This window comes from Vombatus ursinus, unplaced genomic scaffold, assembly GCF_900497805.2.
Source record: "Vombatus ursinus unplaced genomic scaffold, bare-nosed wombat genome assembly UNPS02014779.1, whole genome shotgun sequence".
In the NCBI taxonomy this organism is placed as follows: domain Eukaryota; kingdom Metazoa; phylum Chordata; class Mammalia; order Diprotodontia; family Vombatidae; genus Vombatus; species Vombatus ursinus.
In genome coordinates, this window is record NW_020954557.1 from 45,573,094 (window position 1) to 45,589,600 (window position 16,507).

The following is a 16,507-nucleotide window of genomic DNA, read 5'->3' on the forward strand; positions in this document are numbered from 1 at the left end:
TCAAAAATGTTGAGTTTTCCTGCTGGAGTGAAGGGGGCACTTACCCAAGCTTCTTTTCCTGCTCACCTAGGCCTTGTACTTGAATATTTGGCTCCTGCTTGCCTGGGTCTTGCACAGGGATCTTTTGCTGCTGGTGGATGTCTGTTAGCCTGGAGCTTTGCCTTCTGGAGTTGTGCTTCCCAGAGTTGTGTTGAGGCACTGGGTGATTTTGTAGCTGGAGAACACCATTGCCTATGGTGGTTTTCCAAGCTGGTGTCTACCAGTTCCCCTGCCTATATTGAGGATCTTGGTGGGAGAGAGGTCCTGGTGTTGGCACTTGCCTGCTGCACCAACCTGGGTCTCAGGATCTCCCCCTGTTATGGTGAGGTGGAGTTTGCTGCTGGCTTGCTGGGATGCCTCCAGTCTTGTACTGCTCCTCCTTCCCCAGAACAAGAGGGGCCTTTCCCGTTAATCCCCCAAGCATTCTGAGCTACAAGACTTCTATGACCTGGCTTTTTCCTGGCTCAGGGTATTTCCTGGGTCAATATTTTCTGAGCTTTCAAAGGTCAGTGAAGGAGGGTGAGAGCAACTTACTTCTTACTCTGCCATCTTGTGCATTGTATGTATGAATGAATAAGATTAGAGATCAAGTGAAAGCCTTGTTTAATAAATTCAAAAGAAGCCCTAGAAATTCTAAATGACTTTCAAAAAAAATCACGTGAAATTATGCTCTCTTGCTATTTTGATTTTACTTATCTTGTGACCAAATACCTGGAAATAAAGGAGAAGAGTATTAGGGCAATGTAGAGTACCATAATATTGCATGATTATAATCAACAATGAACTTTCTTTTTTAGCTAGTGCTGGAATAGCCCAATTTATCTCATGTTGGCTTTGATTTGTTTTTGAACAGACTTAATACTGTTAAGGATGTGTTTGGGAATATTGGAAATTTCATTTTTTCTTTGCTCTCTCTTGAGCAGTCTCTCTCATGAGAGTGACTAGCTACCTGTATGAATTGATACTCAAAAGATTGAGTAAGGTTAAGGAGGATGAAGTGGAGAAATAGGATTTTCTCAGGGGACAAGTCTCTTTTTCCTGAGCCCTAGAATCTATACTGTGGTGTTATAAAAGTAGGAGGTAAGGGCTCTTGAAAAGGGCACCACATATAGATGCATTTAAGAGTCTGGTTATAGGCCAAAATGCTTCAGAAAACAAAAACAAAAACAAAATTAGAGTTCATTGGCCGGGAACTACAGGAAAAGGGACATTGGGCACTAGAACCTGGCATGTAGTAGTTGCTTTATACATTGATAAGTTGATTTATAAGTTGATTGATAAGCCAGTTTAACTACTGGAGCACCAACCTGCATGGTTGGTGAAAGGGAAGATCAAGACACAAATGCAGAAGGCAATGAATTAAAAATATCTACAAGCAGTGCCTCAAAGAAAAATGTGAATTACATGCAAGCCCAATAAGAATTCCTGGAAGAGCTAAAAAATTATTTTCAAAATCAAATAAGAATGGTAGATCCATTTAGATGTCTAAATGTCCATTTAGATAAGAAATAAAGACAGATATTGGAGACATTCTGAACCAATCGATTAGTTTAGAGTTTGCTCCAGAAACAAAAGACTGAAATAATAATAAATGAAGAGGCAAATTGCAGGCAGAGAGAGGGGGGAGAAGGCAGGGAATTTTTATATATATATATATATGTACATATACATATACGTGTGTGTGTGTGTGTGTGTGTGTGTGTGTGTGTGTACACACTATTTAGTTTAGGTTGATTGAAACATAGAGTGAATAAATCTGAGTATTGTAATATCAGGCTAGAAGGTTCAATTGAAGCCAGATTGGGAAGAACTTGATTAAGGATCTGGTATTTTGTCTTAGAGGCAAAAGGGAGCCAATGTCAATTTTTGAGCAGGAGAATTATGTGATCATACCTACATGAATAAGAATACCTTTACAGTTGAAAAAGAAGTAAATACAAGGTTATCTGAAGTGGGAGAGAGCATAGATAACTGAAGGATCATGGATGACCTCTTGGAGGAGGTGCCATCTAATCTGAGACACCCTTGAAGGAGAATAAGATTCTGAGAATCAGAAATGAGGAGGGAGTGCCTTCAAGCAAAGGAGATTGCCTATGCAAAGGCACAACTTGAGCTAGTCATACTACGGTTCTCATCTGTAAAATGAAAGGATTGGAACAAATGAGTTCTTAAGATTCCTTCTAACTCTAAATCTATGACCTTATGATTCCCAGATGTATACTTACATGTGCCTATAAAAATGTTCCCACAGAAGTTTATTTAAATTCTATGACTTTGATGAGGGCATTCCTTCATTTTGTGATTTTGCAGTAAAAATTATACTAGAATTACAAAGAAGAAAATTTTGTGCAGTGTACAAGTATGCCATATCATATTAAATCAAATTTTATGCAATTAACCATTATTTAATTGATTTACAGTTTAGAAAACTTTGTGTATAAATATAATTTGGGTTTGCTAAATATGATATCATCAATAAAAATGACAGCTGAGAGATAGATGCCTAAGGTCCTATTACTTCTTAAAATTCTACAACTTCTATTAAAAATTTGGCATTAGAAAGTGAGTACATCTTCTTTGAGGAGTAGCTGAACAAACTGTGGTATATGAATATAATGAATATTATTTTGCAGTAAAAATTATAGACCTGAGGAATACAGAGAAATTGGAGGAATTATGTGAAGTGGGATGAAAAGTGAAATAAACAGAACTAAGAAAACAATAAACATGATTACAACAAATAGAAATACCAACAACAAAATGGTCAGAACTGATTGTTGTATAATTATAATAACAACCTTGTCCCAAAAAAGAGATATGAGATGATACCTCTTTGCTGCTTCTGGAAATGTGTGGGGGACTATGGGTATGGGACATTTCATTTTTTCCCAATATGTTGGTTAGTTTTGTTGAACTCCCCCCACCCATTTTTATTCTTTGCTATAAAGAATGCCTCTCTGAGAGGGCAGGAAATGGATACATTAGGAAATGTAAGTGATATAGGAACAAAAGATACTAATAAATATACAATGCAATATTTTGAAAAAAATATCGTAGTGGGGCAGAGCCAAGATGGCAGAATAGAGAAGCACTTAGCCAAGATCTCCCAGCATTCCCTGTCAAAGAACTTTAAAATAATGCCTTTAATTGACTTGTGGAGTAGAAGAGCCAAAAAATGTCAAAGTGAGAAATTCTTCCAGCCCAAGACAACTCAGGAAGTCAGAAAGAAAGTTCTATGACATGGCAGGGGGAGTTTGAGGGGGGAGGGGAAGGCTGGCCCAGAACTCATATGGATGTAACATCAATGATGGGACTAGGTGGTAGTGACAGGAGCAGCAGCAGCTTCAGGAACTCTTAAGCCAGAGACAGTAAGGAGACCTGGCAAGTGGTCAGAAAGAGATTGCAGGGGAACCTTGTGCTAGCACTGGATGAAGGAACAGATGCTTTATGACAATCCATTGCCTATACCCACTTCTGGGTCATGGTTCAAGGGCAGAGAGGAGTACTTCTGGTCAAGAGGGGGTGAAAGCCCTGAGGAGCAACTGTTTAACAATTTCATTGCCTATACTCACTTCTGAGTCATAGTTCAAGGGTGGAGAGGAACACCTTAAGTCAAGTGGAAGCCCTGAGGGGCAGTATCACTTCCAGTCCTAAAGGAGGAGGAACCTTGAGGAATAGTGACTGCAATCCTAAGGGATCAGGGACCCTTCTTGGCTAAGGACCAGAGTGCAGACCAAGAGAATAGTGACCACACCTTTCCCCAGATCACACTACATTAGAAGCATTCCAAGCTTCCAACCCTTCAGAACTAGCTCTGAAAGCAGTAGTGTAAAAAAAAAAAAGCCTAAAGCTTGAGACAGTGCCCCACCTCCCTGCTGAAGGCAGAGCTCAACAATAACATAAAGTTTGAAATCAAGAAATGGGTGGAAATATGAGAAAACAACAGCAAAAAAAAAAGAACCTAACTATAAAAATTTACTATGGTTACAGGAGAGATTAAGACAAACTCAAAAAAAAAAAAAAATGAAGTCAAAACAGCTACAAGCAAAGCCTCAAAGAAAAATGGAAATTGGACATGAGTCCAAAAAGAATTGCTGGAAAAACGAAAAAAAATTCAAAATCAAATAAGAATGGTAGGGAAAAATTAGGCAAAGAAATGAAAACAAAGGAAGAAAATTATGAAAAGACAATTAACAGTCCAGGAAAAAAGGCACACAAAATACTGAAGAAAACATCACCTTAAAAAAAAAAAAAGAATTAGCCAAGTATAAAACAAGGTACAAAACATCACTGATGAAAATAACTCCTTAAAACCTAAAATTGGTTAAATGAAAGCTAATGAGTCCATGAGACATCAAGAAACAATCAAAGTCAAAAGAATTTAAAAAAATAAGAATAAAACGTGAAATATCTCACAGGAAAAACACCTGACCTGGAAAACAGATCAAGGAAAGATATTTTAAGAATTACTGGATTACCTGAAAGTCATGATCAAAGAAAGAGCCTAGACATCATATTTCAAGAAATTATCTATCCTGGAACCAGAGTATAAATAGTAATTGAAAGAATCCACTGATCCCTGCTTGAAAGATATCTCAAAATGAAAATTCCCAGGAATATTATAGCCAAATTCCAGAGCTCCCAGGTCAAAGAAAAAATATGTCAAACAGTCAGAAAGAGACCATTCAAATGCCATGGAACTTCAGTCAGAATCACACAGCATTTAGCAACTTCTACATTAAAGAATCAGAGGGCTTGAAATATGATATCCTGGAAGGCAAAAGAGCTAGGATTACAACCAAGAATAACCTACCCAGCAAAACTGAGTATAATCCCCCAAGGGGGGAAAATGGATATTTAATGAAATAAAGGAATTTCAAGCATTCCTGGTAAAAAGACAAGAACTGAGTAGAAAATTTTACTTTTTTTTTTTTTTTGGTTAGGCAATGGGGTTAAGTGACTTGCCCAGAGTTGCACAGCTAGTAAGTGTTTTGTGTGTGAGACTGGATTTGAACTCAGGTCCTCCTGAATCCAGGGCCAGTGCTCTATCCTCTGCACCACCCATCTGCCCCAAAAATTTTACTTTCAAATGCAAGACTTAATACAAGGATAAAAAGGTAAACATGAAAGAGAAATAAGGGACTCAATAAGGTTAAAGCGTTGACCTTTCTATATGGGAAAATGAAACATCTATCTTCTAAAATCTTAATTATTTTTAGGGCAATTGAAAGGATTTTACGTAGAAAGAGGGTGTACTAATGAGCCAATTACATCAGGATGATATAAAAAATAATGGATAGTAACAAAATTCATCTGGAAGAACAAAAAGTCAATAATATCAAGGGAATCAATGGAAAAAAATGTTAAGGAATGCAGCCTAGCAGTTTGAGGTTTTATACAATATTACAAAATGGTAATCATCAAAACAATCTGGTACTGGTTACAAAATAAAGTGGTGGATCAGTGAATAGATTAGGTACATAATATACAGTAGCAAATGACCATAGTAGTCTAGCATCTTGATAAACCCAAAGGTCTAAACTTTTGGGGTAAGAACTGAACATTTGATAAAAACTGCTTGAAAAACTGGAAAACAGTTTGGCAGAAACTAGGCATAGAACAACACCTCACACCGTATACCAAGATGGGATCAAAATAGATAAATGATTTAGACTAAAGGGTAATATCATAAGTAAATTAGGGAAGCACGGGAAAATGTAATGGTCAGAGCAATTGATAAGGGAAGAGTTTATAACCAAACAAGAGATAAAGAGGATTATGAGAAGTCAAATAGAGAATTTTGATTATATGAAATTAAAAAGCTTTTTAAAAAAAAAACAAAATCAATGCAGCCAAAATTAGAAGGAAAAAAGAAACTGGGGAAAAAATTTTTACAGCCAGTTTCTGTGATAAAGGCTTCATTTTTCAAATATGTAGGAAACTGAGTCAAGTTTATAAAAAACAAGAGTCACTCCCCAGCTGATAAATGGTCAAAAGATGTGAAAAGGCAGTTTTCAGAAGAAGAAAACAAAGCTATCAATAGTCACATGAAAAAATGCTCTCATTACTGATTAGAGAAATGTAAATTAAAACAGGTGGACTCTGAATGTAGATTGAAGCACAGTTTTTTGCTTTCTTTATTTTTATTGTTTTATTTTGTTTTTGTTTTCTTTTACAGTATGGCTAATATGGAGGTATGTTTTGCATGACTTTCAATATCAAATTGCTTGCCTTCTTCAGGAAGGGGAAGGGGAGAGAGGGAGGGGGAGAATTTGGAACTCAAAAATTTTTTAAAAATTGATTGTTAAAGTTTTTTTTTAACATATAATCGAGATGTATTTAACAAAATAAATTAAATAATATTTAAAAAAAATTTAATATTGTAAAGATAAAAATATTAAAAGGAATCTAAGTGCTAATTGTGATAGCCAATCTTGACCTTGGAGAACAGGTAATGAAACGTACTTTTCGCCTCTTGGTAGAGAGGCAAGGGCTTACAGGAGCAGAATACTTCATACATTGTCAAACTCAACTGCTATATTGGTTGCTTTTGCTTAAGTGTTTTTTCTTTGTTATGAGGGTAGATTCACTACAAGAGAGAGGTGAGGAAGGGTTATATCCAGAAACTACTGTTTTATATATGTATATATATATTTTAAAGGTATAAAAAATTTTTTTTAGTTGAATATTGTGGAGATTAAAATTGCCCAGCCTTTAACAATAAGAGACTGAGTGAGAGCTCTGAACCAATGGCACTTTATTAAATCCGAGTCAATTAAATCTGTGATTATTAAAGGGTCCATAGTTCTCTCTAGTGAAGTGGACCTCAGATTTTCCTCCTTCCAGGGCCCAGTTTTTATAGGGCTAGATATCTAGACATTCTCAAGCAGCTATGCCAAATACAGAATAATTCCATTGGTTGACATATGATGCATTGGCTAAAATAAGCAAACAATATATCAACAGGGTCATGGGTTGGGAAAAGCAAGAAATAACTCCACTGACTAGGTGGTCAAAAGATGGGCGTGCTTCTCCTTAGGTTAGGCAGGAGCTATGTATACACTCCTGGGGGACTTTCCATACCATACCACCACCCATGCTTGGTTTGGTCATCGAATTTGAGCAAAGCAGGTTGGAGATGTCTTTGTCAGCATATTTATGATTGCACAAGTGAGCTCCATAGCTGGTAAACAAGTAATGAACATTATGTTAAAGTTTGAGACCTATTATAGAGGCCTTCTAGTCAAAACTATATTTTTACATGACTTATACAAAGCATAGATTAATACATTGCTTATTCTTGCCCAAATACATGAAAGAGGCATGGCAAAATACAGAATCTCATTGGTTGATAGATCTTGTTCTTGAAGGCCAAAAAATGATATAATAGCAGGGTGGTCACAGATCGGTTGAAGCATGGGGCATCTCCACTGATGAAGTGGTCATAAGATGGTCACTTGCTCATGTGGGACAAGAGAGAATGGTCCAGAGGCATACAAATTAATTAGGGCACTTTCCATGTAGTTGAGTCAACTCTGCCACACTGGGCTTAGTCTCCATGACAAGGAAAATCAAGAGTGGAGAGTCTCTAGTTACCTTCCTATGATTAAGTAAGGGAACTTACAATCTGCAGCTCACATCTCTGGGGCCAAACATACAGAACTTATAATCACTACCCCTATAGAATCATATCAAGCTGATTGATACTGATTAAAATAGAGTAGGGGTCCTCAATGAATCAACTTTCTCAATATAAAGCCTCTGGTCAAAGACATCTTCCTATTATAGTATTGTTTCTTTTGAGCAATCAGATTCTCTTTGCATCATTTCAATTTACAGAACCATTTCTAGAGACACAACCCTAGATGATCGTGAGGCCTGCCTGTATTAATTGACTAGGACTAATGGCTATTGTCCCTGTTAGAGAAACTACTATAAAACTTGCTTAAGAACTGTTCTGTTCAAATATGTTCTAGAGGTTTAGAGAAGAAAAAAAAAACTTGTTCTTTTAAGTTCTTCAAGAAATAGGTTGATCTCAGCCAGGTTATAAAACTTGCAGGGCTTAGCAAAGAAGTAATTCAGTACTAATTGAGTGACTATAAAGGAGAGGGAGAAGTTGATTGAATAAGTTAGTAAGTTGCTAGAGTAACTGTTTCCCATGGTTGGTTGAATATAGACTTGGTTGAATATAGACTTTTGGGTTAGGAAGAGAGAAAACATAATTTACTTTTTGCCTTTTTTCTTCCCAATCTCTGTTTCAAAAAAAAAAAAAACTGCTTTCTTTTTCTACTTTGAGTTACTATTTCTGTGATTTCTCCAAAAAATTGAGGCATCAAAAATATGACCCCTTATTATAATATTGTTTCATGGGAAAAATGAAATTCAACTAGAATAATGTTGACTTATAGTACTTCCCCCACCCTTACCCCCTGCAATAATATAGGAGATAAGTACTGGATATGTGATACTGTTGATATAGGGAGCTCCCAGTGAGGGATTCTACATTTACTATCGTAGGTCTACCAATACCTTCCCTTTAACTCATATAGTTTCTCAAAAATGCCTGGAGAATAGCACAATAGATTATTTGCCCAAGGTCACACAATCAGTATGTGTAAGAAGCAGGACCCCAAACCAGGTCTTCCCCGCTCAGAGATCACTTCTGTCATCCACTAAGCCATGGTATCTCTCACAATAATAATAAAACACAAAATAAATTTGTAGAAGAGGAAAGATCAAGGAACAGGAAATTTAAGAATATAGATAGTTTTGAGCATTTCTTGAAAAAGGTCAAAACCTTTCTTGAAATCTCTCTATAGAGCGTTAAGCTACATCTTTTTAAAGAGAAAAACTGATAAATGTTGGAGAAGATGTGGGAAAATTAGAACACTAATGCATTGTTGGTGGAGTTGTGAACTGATCCAACCATTTTGGAGAGCAATTTGGAACTATGCCCAAAGGGCTATAAAAATGTGCATCCCCTTTGACCCAGCAATAGCACTTCTAGGTCTGTATCCCAAACAGATCATAAAAATGAGGGAATGACCCAAAATATTTACAAAAATATGTATAGTAGCTCTTTTTGTGGTGGTCAAGAATTGGAAATTGAGGGGATGCCCATGAATTGGAGAATGGCTGAACAAGTTGTGGTATATGAATGTAATGTATTGTGCTCTAAGAAATGATGAACAAATGGACTTCGGAAAAACCTGGGAAAACTTATATGAACTGATGCTGAGTGAAGTGAGCAGAACGAAGAGAACATTGTACACAGCCATACTGTGTGATGACTAACTTTGATAGACTTAGCTCTTCTCAGCAATGCAAGGATCTAAGATATCTCCAAAAGTCTCGTGACGGAAAATGCTATTCACATCCAGAGAAAGAACTATGGAGTCTGAATGCAGATTGAAGCATACTATTTACTCTTTTTTTTCTTCTGTTTTGTTTTGTGTCTTCTTTCTTGTGGTTCTTCCTATTGGTTCTAATTCTTCTTTACAACATGACTAATGTGAAAATATAGGAATGTATATGTAGAAACTATACCAGATTTCAGGCTATTTTGGTGAGGGAGGTGAGGATGGAGGGGGAGAAAATTTAAAACTCAAAAGCTTATGGAAGTGAATGTTGAAAACTAAAAATACACTAATTAATTAAAAAAAATAGAGAGAAAAACCACTACTATAATGAAGTCTGACTATCAATGACTCCATCAATGCAGGAGAAAGCCTTTTAATAACTGGCTTTCTAAGATATCCTAGATCTGCAGGATATTTTAACCCTCTAACTAAATAAAAAACAAAGAAACAAATAAATAAAGGCTTTCCTGAACAAGGAAAGTAAAATTTTAGTTGAGTATTTATTGATGAATAAATAAGTTAAGGAACAAAGGTATCATTTTATGCTGTCCTCCTATTAATTTAAATCAGAGATCAGAGGGTTGTCCTTACACATCTTGACCAGGCAGCCAAGCAAAAAGCTTTTTCTTCACCATGCTGTCAGGGGACTGGAAAGAGTCATAGAATATTGGGGCATGCTCTGAAGTGAAGAATTAAGCTTCTCTATTCTGCATTATCATGCACAACCTGAAGCAGGCTCCACCATCAGTCATCTTTCAAATATCTGAAAGAATGGGAGGTATGTCACAGGACTGGAGAAGGGCAAATGTGCTGATTTTTAAAAAAAGGAAAAAAGAAAGAAAGAAAAGGAATAGAATCTAAAAACTACAGGTGAATGATCATGACTTCAATTCTAGGCAAAATTCTAGATTATATTTGTAGGAGGGGAATGGACAAAGCCAGGCATTATAAATATGCACAGCATGCTCAGCAGATGCAATCCTCACATGGACTTTGGATTACTCTCAAATATTCTATAACTGGATCCAGTCCACTAACCATGCCTTGAAGAGATGGACTTTTGAAAGGCTACTGAGCTGGAACTGTGTGCATTCAGAAGGCGTTCTCTTTGTTTACTTTCTGTGTTTGAGTGAGAGAGACATGCTGTAAGCTTCTGGATGGGTAGGAGACTTGGGCCCTCTCCACCTGGGGCTCATGGGTGGCATATGAATATGGGTCTCTGTGTTTGCTTCTTTGCATTTTTTTCTTTCCTACTTTTAGGTTAAAGAGTATTATAGACTGCTGTGACTATGTAAGTTTCAAAAGGTCAGAATGATGAACCCACCAGAAGTCTGGGAGCCAGAGTTTATGTAGAGATTGCAACCAGCTGAACGTGGTCCACCAGCACAGCCCTTGGATCCATCTCAGAGACTCAGATAATAGGTGAAAAGGGTGTGACCCTCCCTGCTGTTGGAGGTGGGGAAAATGCTTTGTAACGTCTATTCTAGCTGGATTTTTAGAGTTAATATCCTTTTGTCACAATAAATTGAAGTTAATTGGTTAAATTAAACTGAGGTATTAATCATTGGTCATTAACATTGGGAAAAACATATGGAAGTTCAAGCTGATAACATTACAGAATCACCTCAATCTCTCAAGGTACCCCATGAACTTGGCTAGTGAGATGTAGCCTGGATCTGGGGTTCCTGAGTTGTCTGTGAGAGTGGGAGTTGGGATAAGGGCCTTCAAAGTTTATAAAAGGCTGTATGTTTTTAAAGGGATGGTTAAGGAACATTTAGAAAAGGAAGCAAGGGTGGCAGAAAGACAGCTTGTTGTTGTTGTATCACAAAGAATAGGTGATGGCAGACTAACTTCAGGGCAGCTAGGTGGTGCAGTGGATATATTGTGGAGCATGAGTTCAAATCTGGCCATAGACACTTAATAGCTGTGTGACCCTGGGTAAGTCACTTAACCTCATATGCCTCAACAGTAAAATAAGCTGGAGAAGGAAATGACAGTATCTTTTCCAAGAAAACCCTAAATGGAGTCATGAAGAGTTGGACATGAATGAAATGACTGAACAACATGGTTTGGCTCGGATAGCTTCTAAGGACTTTTCCAACTCTGAAACAATGAGATTCTGTCAACAGCAACCCAAAGATGTTTGAAAATCCTGAGTTGTTTAAACTGTCTGTCTGTGTCTCTATTTATGTGTTGTTCTGCCTTTCTCTCTGTGCTGCCTTTGTCTCTCTCTTTCTCTTCTCCCCCATTCTATCTCTGTCTCTATCTCTCTATCTCCCTTTATCTGTCTGTTTTTCTGCCAGTCTGTCTTTCTCTGCTGCCTCTATCTCTCCCTCTGTTTTTCTGTTTCTGTCTCTCTCCTCCTATTCTATATAATCTTCTCCAGCTCCATAGTCCACCCAGTTTTAGAGAAAATATGAGAGTCTCCAGGATTCTTCAAGTTTTCAGTGCTTTGCATGCAAGGCCTGCAAGGCAAGGGCAAACCCTCCAGAGTCCTTTCTCTCACCACTCCCTTCCCTCTCTCTCCTCTTTTTATCCCTGCTTAGTCTCCACACCAGCTCCACTAGTGTTCATTCATGCCTTTAGGCAGACATCTTTTACTCTACCTCCTCATTCAAATGGGAGAGGAAGGGAAGGGGGTGGGGGGAATCAACCCTGAACTTGCAGAATGTTTGCTGGGTCCCTAATATATTTCTCCCATCTACTTTTCTGGTATTATGCTTTCAGGGATGACTAGAGCAAAGAATACTGCAGCTCAGCTCCAGTAAGCTGTTTAGCATGGTAGGGATGTCAAGTGGAGGCTCCAAACTTGGTGATCTTTTATAACCGAGGTTATTACTTTCCTGTAGGCAAACCTGCCATCATTGCTCATTCTCTTTTGTGGTTCAGTCTGGTTTTTTTTTTTCAACTGCAGGACCACCCGAAAAAGAGATGAGTGGCATTGATGCTGGGATTTATTTGCTGGTATAAGCTGTGTAATACTAAGGCCAATTGAAAAAGCGTCTCTAATTTGGGGCCTTTCAAGTGAGAGTAAAGCTGCTTTTGTTCTTGGCCCATTGGCCTCAGCACCTTCTAGTATTCCCCGGGAAGGAGTACATTTCTCCAGCAATGGAGGTAATGGTATCAGAGGGATTGTGAAATAGGGAAGGAACAGGATACATTACCCACTAGAGGGAGGGCCTAGAATTGATTTGCTGAATGGCAGTCTGTAGTCTCTCTTTCTAGCTGTTTAGCTTGGACTGGACAGTATTCCTCAATCCGAGAAAATAGAGCACATGAGATTGTTACTCTTGGCAGAAAGCCATTTTTCCCTTTCCCACTCCATGAAATTATGATGTCATAGCTTTCAAATGCACCCCAAAGGTCACAGTCAATCGACCAATATTTATGAGGCACCTATTAAAATTCTGTTAGTAGAGATGCTGAGAGCTTAAAAAAACAAAGAAGGTATTGTCCCTGACCTCAAGGAGCTTATAACCTTGGGAGAAACTGAAGACTTACAGACATAAAACAGAGAAAAAAACCAGGAAGAACAGTGCAGACAAATGTGCTAAATTATGGCTACATTCCCTATCTCCATGATCTTAAACTCTGAAATTCCTTTGATAATAACCTCCCGTCCTTCCCCCTTTTGTCCTTCCCCCTTCTGTCCTTCATAACTTGTTCATCATGCTCATTCAATCTCCAATCCTTCCACCTCTTACTATTCTCCCAGTGAATTACCCTTATACTAGCTTTGCTTTTTTCCCTTCACAATCTTGACTCTGTGGTTGACCAATTCAGCTATACCACATCCTATTCCTTTGAATCCCTTGCTAGACCCCAACCCTGGTTTACCACCTATCCTAGGAGTGATTTTTCATCTGGCAGTGGACATCTGATGCTTAAGGGGTTAGGGAAACTTTTACTTTATTAAGAAAAGGGACAGAGTTGAGCACAACTTCCTCTGTTCTCCTACAAGAACTACTTAGCAAACCAGCCCCAAAGGAAAAGCAGTCAATGTGAAAGATCCTTTGAGAAGCCCAAAACCAATAATGATAATACTCTAACATTTATGTAGCATTTTACATATAGGCTACTAGGTCATGTAGTGACTAGAAAGCTGAACTTAAAGTAAGGAAGATCTGGGTTCAAATCTGGCCTTGAACACTTACTATGTGGCTCTGAGCAAATCATTAGGCCTTTCATAGCTTCAGTTTCCTCATCTGCAAAATGAGGATATAGATACATATGTGTATATACATGTGTGTGTGTATATGCATATATATGTTCAAAGACAGAAACAGACACACACATACAGGGAGAAAGAGAGAAAGAGAGAAAGAGAGAGACATAGAGAGAGAGAGAGGGCATGTGCTTTGCAAACCTTAGATCACTGCATAAATGCTAGGCATTATCATTATTATTATTATTATGTTTCCAATTCTATGTATGCATATGGAAGAAAATCCCTAAACCATTCTGACTTGGTTCTAGGAATTAGCGCCCCTAGGGTAAATTAAATTGGTAGGATACAGCACAGAAGACCAACTGAATCCAAATTTAATTACACTGAGAGAGCAACCCCCTGCACAGATTGAAGGAATGTGTCCCCCACCTTTTAATTCTTCTGAAATTGCTTTCTACAAAGTTACTAATGATCACTTTTTTAAAAAAAATGCATCTTAGGTTTATTAATGTCTTTTGTTTTTCATATCACGTTCATTTTTGAATGTATCCCTTCCTATTCTCCTACAACACAGCTGTATCTTGCAGCAAAGATTTAAAAAAAAAATGAAAAAAAAAACCAGATGAGAAAAATTCAACCATTAACAGTGTTTGACAGTGTCTGCAATGTTCTATACTCATAATCTCCCATTGATGCAATGAAGGGAGGAAGGTCAACTCTCTTCTGGGACCAGGCTCAGTCATTATAATTTCATGTCATTCAGTTTTATTTTATTGTTCTTTCTACTTTTATTGTGATGGTCTTTGTGTATAATGTTTTCCTGGTTTTATTTACTTCACTCCTTTTCATTTAATGTATCTTCTCATGCTTCTCTGAATTCTTTACACTCCTCGTTTCTTGCAGCTCAGTAATATTCCATTACCATTCATGTACTATAGATTGTTTAGCCTTCCCCCAATCAATGGACCTCTATTTTGTTTTCATTTTTTTTGCTACCAGAAAAAAAAATGATGTATAGGGGACCTTCACCTTTAGAAATTCCTGGTTTTCTTTAAGTCTCAGCTTAGGGAACCATCTTGTACTCAAATCTTTCCTGATTCTTGCACTTATGTAATTATCTTGCATTTACTTATCTGTACACGTTATATCCCATCCCTAAAATGTAACTCTTTAAAGGTAGACCTATTTCGTATTTGCCTTCTTATCCCTTGGGCCTAGCATAGTACTTGGCCCATAGTAGGTCCATAATAAATAGTTGCTGAATTGACTCGGATAAGAATTGGGCATTTGTAAACATAAAACAATCAGAGAGCAAATCAGTACAAACAACTCATATTAACAATACTAAATTTGGCAGTGTATAAAAGGTTTCAAAAGGAATTTAGAAAAGGGAGTGAGCAATGCAGGTTAAAATACAAATACATGGAGCACAGAATTTCTCTTCCTCACACTGACAAAGAAGTGATATATAGGGTGTCTCAAAAGTCTTAGTGCTCTTTTAAGCCATTAAGGCTTAAAATGGCACTAAAACTTTTGGAAAGTTTGTACTCTGAAAAGCTTGTCAAAAATTGTGTAGCTGCTAGAACACTGCATGTTTCAGACTTGATGTCTTAGCAATTTCAGATGTGTGTTCATCTTTCCTTTACCTTGTTACAAAGCGTCTCTAACATTCCCCTTCCCCAAGATAAATTCTTTCCTTCAATGAGTGGACACAAATGAGTGGCCAGTTGGAACTCAGTGATGTGACCAAGTGTTAAGGGTTGTATATTTAAAGTTTAGTTTCACATTTTACTCAGCGTCACATAATTAATCATTAATGAACTATAAAATAACACTTTTCTCTAGACAGTCTTTACTCCTAAGGTAATTTAATATAAATTATTTAAAAACTGGTAATATTTTACATTAGCATACCAGTAATCATGTTTTAAGGGGGAAAGCCCTGAATATACGTTTGCATATATATGTAACCCACAATCCAATTATGTTGTACTCTGCCTCAAGGTGATTTTGGAGAATTGCAATTAATGCAAGGAATGTATGCTTTAGGAATTACTAAAGACAAAAGATATCTGGGGTTTTTTGGTCACAGTACCTGAAAATAGAGTTTGTCAGGGACTTCCATACAGCTAGACAGAGAGACTCAAGTCTGAGTGTGAGCTGCTTCTTTAAAGTAGTACTCAGACCTTCCTCTATGAAAAATCTTTAGAATGGAAGGCAAGACTGATCAAGGAAGCATCTCTTGTTCTACAAAGGTTTGCAAGACTGTGGTGCACAACATGGGTTACTATGACACTGGATAGACCTAAAGAAATGTTCACAAATTCACCCTATTAGCAACAAAGGTTCACAGAGGAAGTTAAACACATGCGGGCGCGCACACACACACACACACACACACACACCACAGAAAGAGTCTATATAAATCCAAAGATTTATAGAAGCACTTTTGTGATAGTAAAACAAACTAGAAATGAAGTGAATATTTACCAAATAGAGTAAGTTGTATCATTTGAATATAATTGAATATGATTGTGTTATATTATGAATATGGGAATTCAGAGAAATATAAGAAGACTTGCATGAATTGGAAAACCTGGAAAACAATATTGTAACATAATAACTACAATAATGCATAACCTGTGGCTCAGCACTCCAAGTTCTAAATTTTCATGGTCCAAGTGTAGTCTTAAGGACTTCTTTAGGGAAATCATAACTCCTTGGCTAATGTTGCCTCTGTCCAGAGTTGCCTCTCAGAAATTTCAGAATAGAGGTAAAAATAATTCAAGTGTAGGTCTTTATAGACGTCAGTTAAAAAAAAAAAGGCTCCCCAGATCCTATACAAGCACTATAATATACATATATCAAGTTCAGGACAGCCTTTATTCCACTCCAGAAAGAAAGAAAGAAAGAAAGAAAGAAAGAAAGAAAGAAAGAAAGA

The 16,507-nt window shown here is 37.2% G+C and overlaps 1 long non-coding RNA gene across 4 annotated transcripts in view; it reads left to right on the top strand.

The window, feature by feature from the left end:
- LOC114045651 overlaps nucleotides 1-16,507 on the top strand; it is a 95,038-nt gene that overhangs the window by 55,492 nt on the left and 23,039 nt on the right. For 3 of the 4 annotated variants that reach the window (XR_003569410.1, XR_003569412.1, XR_003569411.1), the window contains one exon: nucleotides 10,659-10,928. This is a non-coding gene — a long non-coding RNA (uncharacterized LOC114045651). Of the gene's footprint in view, nucleotides 1-10,658; nucleotides 10,929-16,507 lie in introns of those variants that run through there. The other variant, XR_003569413.1, reaches the window with a different exon arrangement.